Source organism: Diceros bicornis, chromosome 22 (assembly GCF_020826845.1).
Source record: "Diceros bicornis minor isolate mBicDic1 chromosome 22, mDicBic1.mat.cur, whole genome shotgun sequence".
Classification (NCBI taxonomy): domain Eukaryota; kingdom Metazoa; phylum Chordata; class Mammalia; order Perissodactyla; family Rhinocerotidae; genus Diceros; species Diceros bicornis.
In genome coordinates, this window is record NC_080761.1 from 10,295,389 (window position 1) to 10,304,657 (window position 9,269).

Genomic DNA, 9,269 nt, shown 5'->3' on the forward strand with positions numbered 1-9,269 from the left:
TGTGTATGTTTTATGTGTGTGATATTTTCCTCCAGATGGTATGGCTAAAATTAAGAGCTCTGTTTAATTGGCTTAAAGTAAGTGCTTACAAAATTTCTAAGATTTCTAAATGCAACTAATCCAAATGTCTTTCAAGTTAACATGATATGAAATAATCTTTGGTAAATAAAAGCTTAATTAAGTTTGTTGGTTTGACTAAAATAGGCATGTCCTCAGAATTATCAGCACTGGATATGATGCAGACATGCCACCGTTATTATACAATTATTGGTCAAATAAGCTGATGTTATCTTTATTACAAAACTGGTTAACAAAAATAATAACTTAAAATAATAGCAGGCTAGGCAATCTCGTGACTATTGTAAAAGGGACATTCCAATCATATGTGATACATGCTCTTTGATGGTATATAACCACTCTGTACACGCCACTTCTTTGATGACCTTCCTTCCTTGGGGAAGGAAGGCCCCCGGCTATATGGTCCTCAAATTTGGCTCATAATAAACTCACCCCAATTTTGATTTATAGACTGGTTATGGATTATTTGTGTCAACCCACCCCTAGGGCCCAGTGTGGAGGTTCTACTGGGGGTGGAGACAGGTGCTCCAGGTGTAGATGTTTATAGGAAAGCTATTGGTTTTTATACATTGACATTGTTCCTTGCTGAATTCTTTTATTGTTTCAACAATTTTTTTCAAGATTTATTTTGTTTTCCTTTCTTCTTCATTTTTTTATTGATGTCGTAATAGTTTATAACATTGCAAACTTTTAGTTATACATTATTTTTTGCCAGTCACCATATAAATGTGTCCCTTCACCCCTTGTGCCCACCCCCCAACGCCCTTCCCCCTGGTAACCACCAAACTGTTCTCTCTGTCTGTGTGTTAGTTTATCTTCCACATATGTGTGAAATCATGTGGTGTTTGTCTTTCTCTGTCTGGCTTATTTCACTTAATGTAATACCCTCCAGGTCCATCCATGTTGTTACAAATGGGATGATTTTTTTTTATGGATGAGTAGTATTCCATTTTATATATATATACACCACATCTTCTTTATCCAATCATCAGTCAAGGGACACTTAGGTTGCTTCCACTTCTTGGCTAGAGTGAATAATGCTGTGATGAACATAGGGGTGCATAAGCCTCTTTGGATTATTGATTTCAGGTTCTTTGGATAGATACCCAGTAGTGGGGTAGCTGGATCATAAGGTATTTCTATTTTTAATTTTTTGAGGAATCTCCATGCTGTTTTCCATAGAGGCTGCACCAGTTTGCATTCCCACCAGCAGTGAATGAGGGTTCCCGTTTCTCTACCACCTCTTCAACATTTGTTATCTTAGTGATTATAGCCATTCTAATGGGTGTAAGGTGATATCTTAGTGTTCTTTTGATTTGCATTTCCCTGATGATTAGTGATGTTGAACATCTTTTCAGTGCCTATGGGGCCATCTGTATATCTTCCTTGGAAAAATGTCTGTTCATATCCTCGGCCCATTTTTTGATCTGGTGGTTTGTTTTTTTGTTGTTCAGTTGTGTGAGTTCTTTATATATTATAGAAATTAACCCTTTGTCAGCTATATTATTTACAAATATTTTCTCCCAGCTGGTGGGTTGTCTTTTCATTTTGATTCTGTTTTCATTTGCCTTGCAGAAGCTCTTTAGTCTGATGTTTATTTTTTCTTTTGTTTCCCTTGTCCATATAGACATGGAATTCAAAAAGATCCCTCTATGACCAATGTCAAAGAGTGTACTGCCTATATTTTCTTCCAGGAGTTTTGTAGTTTCAGGTCTTACCTTCACATCTTTGATCCATTTTGAGTTAATTTTTCTGTATGGTGAAAGAAGATGGTCTACCTTCATTCTTTTGCATGTGGCTGTCCAGTTTTCCCAGCACCATTTATTGGAGAGACTTTCCTTTCTCCATTGTATGTTCTTAGCTCCTTTGTCGAAGGTTATCTGTCCATAGATGTGTGGTTTTATTTCTGGGCTTTGAATTATGTTCCATTGGTCTGTGTGTCTGTTTTTGTACCAGTACCATGCTGTTTTAATTATTATAGCTTCAGAGTATATTTTGAAGTCAGGGATTGTGATGCCTCCAGCTTTGTTCTTTTTTCTCAGGATTGTTTTAGCTATTTGGAGTCTTTTGTTGCCCCATATGAATTTTAGCATTCTTTATTCTATTTCCATGAAGAATGTCACTGGGATTCTGATTGGGATTGCATTGGATCTGTAGATTGCTTTAGGTAGTATGGACATTTTAACTATGTTTATTCTTCTGATCTGTGTACATGGGATGTCGTTCCATTTCTCTATCTCATCATCATTTTCTTTCAACAATTTTCATTGTATAGGTGTTTCACCTCCTTGGTTAAATATATTCCTAGATATTTTATTCTTTTTATCGCAATTGTAAATGGGATTTTCTTCTTGAGTTCTTTTTCTGTTAGTTCATTATTAGAATATAGAAATGCAACTGATTTTTGTAAGTTGATTTTGTACCCTGCAACTTTGCTGTAGTTGTTGATTATTTCTAATAGTTTTCCAATGGATTCTTTAGGGTTTTCTATATATAAAACCATGTCATCTGCAAATAGTGAGAATTTCACTTCTTTGTTACCTATTTGGATTCCTTTTATTCCTTTTTCTTGCCTAATTGCTCTGGCCAAAACCTCCAGTACTATGTTGAACAGGAGTGGTGAGAGTGGGCAGCCCTGCCTCGTTTCTGTTCTCAGAGGAATGGCTTTCAGTCTTTCCCCATTGAGTATGATGTTGGCTGTGGGTTTGTCATAAATAGCTTTTATTATGTTGAGGTACTTTCCTTCTATTCCCATTTTGTTGAGAGTTTTTATCATAAATGGATGTTGTATCTTGTCAAATGCCTTCTCTGCGTCTATTGAGATGATCATGTGGTTTTTATTCTTTGTTTTGTTGATGTGATGTATCACGTTGACTGATTTGCGCATATTGAACCATCCCTGCATCCCTGGTATAAATCCCACTTGATCATGGTGTATGATCTTTTTAATGTATTGTTGTATTCGGTTTGCCAATATTTTGTTGAGGATTTTTGCATCTATGTTCTTCAGCGATATTGGCCTGTAATTTTCTTTCTTTGCATTGTTTTTGTCTGGCTTTGGTATCAGGGTGATGTTGGCCTCGTAGAATGATTTAGGAAGTGTTCCATCTTCCTCTATTTTTTGGAATAGTTTGAGAAGGATGGGTATTAAATCTTCTTTGAATGTTTGGTAAAATTCACCGGAGAAGCCATCTGGTCCTGGACTTTTATTTTTTGGGAGGTTTTTGATTACTATTTCAATCTCTTTACTGGTCTATTCAGATTCTACATTTCTTCTTGGTTCAGTTTTGGGAGGTTGTATGAGTCTAAGAATTTATCCATTTCTTCTAGATTGTCCAATTTGTTGGCATATAATTTCTCATAGTATTCTCTTATAAACCTCTGTATTTCCGTGGTATCCATTGTAATTTCTCCTCTTTCATTTCTAATTTTATTTACTTGAGCCTTTTCTCTTTTTTTCTTAGTAAGCCTGGCTAAGGGTTTGTTGATTTTGTTTATCTTCTCGAAGAACCAACTCTTTGTTTCATTAATCCTTTCTACTGTTTTTTCGGTCTCAATTTCATTTATTTCTGCTCTGATTTTCATTATTTCTCTCCTTCTGCTGACTCTGGGCTTTGTTCTTCTTTTTCTAGTTCTGTTAGGTGTAATTTAAGGTTGCTTATTTGGGCTTTCTCTTGTTTGTTAAGGTGGGCTTGTATCGTTGTGCGTTTCCCTCTCAGGACTGCTTTTGTTGCATCCCATATGGTTTGGTATGGCATATTTTCATTTTCGTTTGTTTCCAGATAGTTTTTGATTTCTCCTTTAATTTCATCAATGATCCATTGGTTGTTCAGTAGCATGTTGTTTAATCTCCACATTTTTGTCACTTTCCCAGGTTTTTTTTTCATGGTTCATTTCCAGTTTTGTAGCATTAGGGTCTGAAAAGATGCTTGTTATGATTTCAATCTTCTTAAATTTATTGAGGCTTGCTTTGTTTCCCAACATATGGTCTATCCTTGAGAATGTTCCATGAGCACTTGAGAAGAATGTGTAGTCAGCTGTTTTTGGATGAAGTGCTCTGTATATGTCTACTAGGTCCATCTCGTCCAGTTTTTCATTTAAGTCTACTATTTCTTTATTGACTTTTTGTCTGGATTATATATCCATTGATGTAAGTGGGGTATTAAGATCCCCTACTATTATTGTGTTGTTGTTAATGTCTCCTTTTAGGTTTGTTAATAGTTGCTTTATGTACATTGGTGCTCCTATGTTGGGTGCATATATATTTATAAGTGATATGTCTTCTTGGTGGAGTGTCCCTTTTATTACTATATATTTCCCTTCTTTGTCCTTCTTAACCTGTTTTATCTTGAAGTCTACTTTGTCTGATATGAGTATGGCAACACCTGCTTTCTTTTGTTTGCCATTAGCTTGGAGTATTGTCTTCCATCCTCTCACTCTGAGCCTGTGCTTGTCGTTAGTGCTGAGATGTGTTTCCGTGTTTCCTGGAGGCAGCATGTTGTCGGGTCTTGCTTTTTAATCCATCATGCCACTCTGTATCTTTTGATTGGAGAGTTCAATCCATTTACATTTAGGGTAATTATTGATATATGAGGGCTTAATGTTGCTGTTTTGTCACTTATTTTCTGGTTCTTTTGTGTTTCCTTTGTTTCTTGTCCCATTTGTTTTGGACTGCCAATTCAGTTTGGTTGTTCTGTCTTATGACTCTTCTAGTTTTCTCTTTGTTTATCATATGTGATTTTGTTTTGATTATTTGTTTAGTGGTTACCTTGAGGTTTGTGTAAAAAATCTTGTGTATGAGATAGTCCATTATCTGATGGCCTCCTATTTCCTTATACTAAGTCAATTCAATCACTTTCCTCTTCCCCTTCTAAGTCGTTCTTGTTATACCTTATTCTATCTTGTATTGTGGCTGTGTGTTTACAGTGATGAGGTTAAATTTATTTTTGGTGAATTCCTTCCTTTCATCTTTGATTTTAGTATTTAAGTGGTTGCTAACCTATTCCGGTAAAGATCTACTATTTTTCTGAGTTTATCTACCTATTTTTCTCCTTGCTCCAAGCTTTGTATTCCCTTTCTCTTCTTTTTTTCCAGGCCTGAGGGCCTTCTTGAGTATTTCTTGTAGTGGGGGTCTCGTGGCCATGAACTCCCTTAGCTTTTGTTTATCTGGGAGAGTTACTATTTATCCATCATATTTGAAGGATATTTTTGCTGGATAGAGTATTCTTGGCTGAAAGTTTTTGTCTTTCAGTATTTTGAATATATCATTGCAGTCTCTCTTAGCCTGTAAAGTTTCTGTTGAGAAATCTGCTGAAAGCCTGATGGGAGTTCCTTTGTACGTTAGTTTTTGTTTTTGTCTAGCTGCCCTTAATATTGTTTCTTTGTCATTGACTCTGGCTAGCCTTACCACTAGGTGTCGTGGAGAGGGCCTTTGCCTGTTGACATATTAGGTGACATATTGGCTTTGCTTACTGGTATTTCTTGCTCCTTCCCCAGGTTTGGGAAATTCTCAGCTATTATTTCCTTGAATAGGCTCTCTGATCCTCTTTCCCTCTCTTCTCCCTCAGGAATACCTATAATTCTTATGTTACATTTCCTAATAGAGTCAGATACTTCTCAGAGACTTTCTTCATTTCTTTTTAGTCTTAGTTCTCTCTCCTCTTCCATCTGGAGCATATCTGTATTCCTATCCTCTAAAATGCTAATTCTTTCCTCCATATTGTCAGCTCTGTTCCTTAAAGATTCCAGATTCTCCTTTATCTCCTCCATTGTGCTCTTCATCTCCATCAGCACTGATTGGTTTTTCTTTATGATTTCAATCTCTTTTGTGAAGAAGCTCCTAATCTCACTGAATTGTTTGTCTGTGTTGTCTCGTATTTCATTGAGTGTTTTTATGATAGCTATTTTGAAATCTCTGTCGTTTAGGTTATGGATTTCTGTGTCTTCAGGGTTGGTTTCTGGGTGCTTGTCATTTTCCTTCTGGTCTGGTGATTTCATGTATCTTTGCATTGTGGGTTCTGTGTTGGCTTTGTTTTTCCTCATCCTGGAAATCTCTGGTTGCAATTTCCACCCGCCGCCACTGTGTGGTGGTAAAGGGCTGTGTAATCTGAGCCCCCTGCACTCTGCCGCAGTTTTTCCGCTGTGCTCCACAGGTCGGATTGCTTGGTCTGGTCTGGTGGGCTGAGCTGCAGGGTCTGGTTTGCGGGGAGGGGGGGGCTCTCTCTTTTGCCCTCTGGGTCCCTGGCATGGGGGGCTTCTCGTTCGCCCCTCGTTATCCGCTCGCTGGGGTGCTCAGATGTTGATGGTGCCCTGTAGGAGTTCTGAGTCCTCTGTGTGGGAGTTTCCCACTGGCTGAGAGAGCGGGAAGAGCTACAGTTTCCCCGCAGAGGGCCGCCCCTCCCCCCTGTCTGGGAGCCACAGGGACTGGGATCGCTGATCTGATGGGGAGGGAGAGGAGTGCTTCTTACCTCTCCCCACTTCCTCCGGGGGCCCAGCACGATCCACTCTCACATGTGCGGCAGTGTGGATCTTTCTGATCTTGCTTTTCACTGTCTGGGATTCTGTTGTTGGTCTGTGACTATTCCCTTTGTTGTATCTTGTTGGGGGAAGAGTTCACGGGAAAGCTCACTCTGCCATGATGCTCTGTGTTTTGTTTGTTTTCTTTCTGGATTAGACCTTGCAATTTTCCTCCAGCATAGCTGGTTTTTTTATTCTCATTATGGGCCTGGAGTCAGTAAAGGAGGTTGTACAGACAGGCCCTGAGGAGAGTGTGCATCCCCTTTCAGGGGTGAGTTATAGTAGGATCACCCCTTAGGATTTGGAGAGAGAGAAAAGTGAGAGAACCACTGTCAGAAGTCAGTTAATCTTCACTTCTTTTTCTCAGCTCCTCACAAGCAGTGACTTTTAGTAAACTTTAAAGGCCTTAAAATTGCAGAGAGTGTTCCAGGTACAAGGTACTTGAACTATCTGGTAAGTCTCAAAGGCCTAATTTGCCAAGCAAAGTGTACAGAGCAGAGAATATCTGTTCTGAACAACAAGTGGTAGATATTTGACCATATTCCTCTCCTCTGATAATAACTTTTGGCTTCCTGGATGCTTGGTAAATCCACCTAAGTGGAGGAATACAATTTCTTCACCCTGATCTTGACCTCACACTGAGTCCATCCTAGTAGGGATTGGGGGAGAAGATGTACTTACCTGGCATCCATCCTCATATGGGTAGTGATCATTTTATAAAAGATTCAGGAGCATAATGTCCCTCTTGAAGATATTCTTGTATTCAAACCTTATCTTAATGAGTACTTGAGATACTTTCCCTCTATTGAGAGCCCAAATATATTGGATCACTTTTAAACAGTCCAGACACCTCCATCTGGGAACTATCCCTCTCGATTTCTGTCACTATAGATTAGTTTCATCTTTTCTAGAGTTTCATGCAAAAGGAATGATACAGTGCATACTCTTTTGTGTGGCTTTTTGTTTTTCATTCTGGATAATGATTTTGAGATTCATCCTATCGTTGAGTACCAGCAATGCAGGAACAGCCTCACACAGGGAGAAACAACTGCTTATGAGATCAAAGGGTACTCGTTATGCCCAATGAGTTTAGGCTATATCAGAATCCAAAGACATGCACTCATTCCAATTTCCAAGTTCCCAGACTTTCCCAATAAGTGTCCCAAATTTCATCTAGCATACCTTCTCATATTGTGGATCCAATAGTTATAATATTTTGAAGAAATAGTGGTCCCAAACTTCCCAAAGTTAATGAAAAATTATTAATTTACACATACAAGAAGCTTAATGAATCCTAAGTAGGATAAATACAAAGAGCTTTATACCTAGGCACACCATAGTCAAACTGTTAAAAGCCTCACACAAAAAGAAAATCTTAAAAGAAGAGAAAGACAACTTAATATGTACAGGAGAGCATCAATATAAATAATGTTTGCTTCTCATCAGAGGAAATGGCCTGTAGAAAGCAGTGGGATGACTGCTTTCACCACTGAAGAAACCAATGGCCAGCGTGGCCACTGCAAACCCCCTGCAGATTTGACTGGTTTTCACCCCACAGGTGCATATTCACTTTTGCTTATGCCAGCTGCCTGACCCTCCCCCTTGCTTCCCATTCCCACTGGTGCCTGGGACCCATGCTGGTAGCCAGTTCAAGCCTGTACAGCTGCATGAGTGCAAAATGCTAGTCTGGACCCCTGTGGCTGACCCCCACCAACACTCATGCATTTGGGGCTAGCCCCTCAATCTGTGCACTTGCACACCATCAACATCCATTGCCTGTATGCAGCCATAGCAAGATCTTACAGCCAAAGAAAAGAGAGGGAGAAGGGGTAGAAATCTTTTTGAAAGAAATAATGGCTGAGAACTTCCCAAACCTCAGGGAGAGGTTTGGACATCTCTGTTCATGAAGCTAATAGGAAACCTCAAAATTTCAATCCAAAATGATTTTCTCCAAGACATTTTATAATAAAACTGTCTAAATCAGACAAAGAGAGAATTCTAAAAGGAGCAAGAGAAAAAAATTTGTATCATACAATGTAGCCTCTGTTAGGTTATCAGCAAATTTCTCAGCAGATACCTTGCAGGTCAGAAGAGAGTGGAATGGTATATTCCAAGTGCTGAAAGAAAGAAAAATGCCAGCCAAGAATATTTTACCCAGCAAAGCTGTCCTTCAGAAGTGAAGGAGAGAAAAAGACTTTGCCTAATAAACAAAAGCTGAGGGAATTCACCACCACTAGATCTGCCTTACAAGAAATGCTGAAAGGAGTTCTTCAAACTGAAACAAAAGGAGTTTAACTAGTACATGAAAACATATGAAAATATGTAATTCACTGGCGAATGTAAATATATAGTCTTATTCAGAATACTCTAATAATGTAATATGGTGTTGTGTTAACCAGCTAACACTAGTATAAAGGTTAAAAAACAAAAGTATTGAAAATAGCTATAGCCACAACAATTTGTTAATGGATATGCAATATAAAAAGATGTAAATTATGACATTAAAACATAATATGTGAGGGGAAGGGAGTAAAAAAGTAGAATTTTTGTATACAATTAAAGTTAAGTTGTTAACAACTTAAAACAGACTGTTATATCTGTAAGATGTTTCAAGTAATCCACAGAATAACCACAAAACAATAACCTATTTTGTAGACAAACACAAGATACAGAGA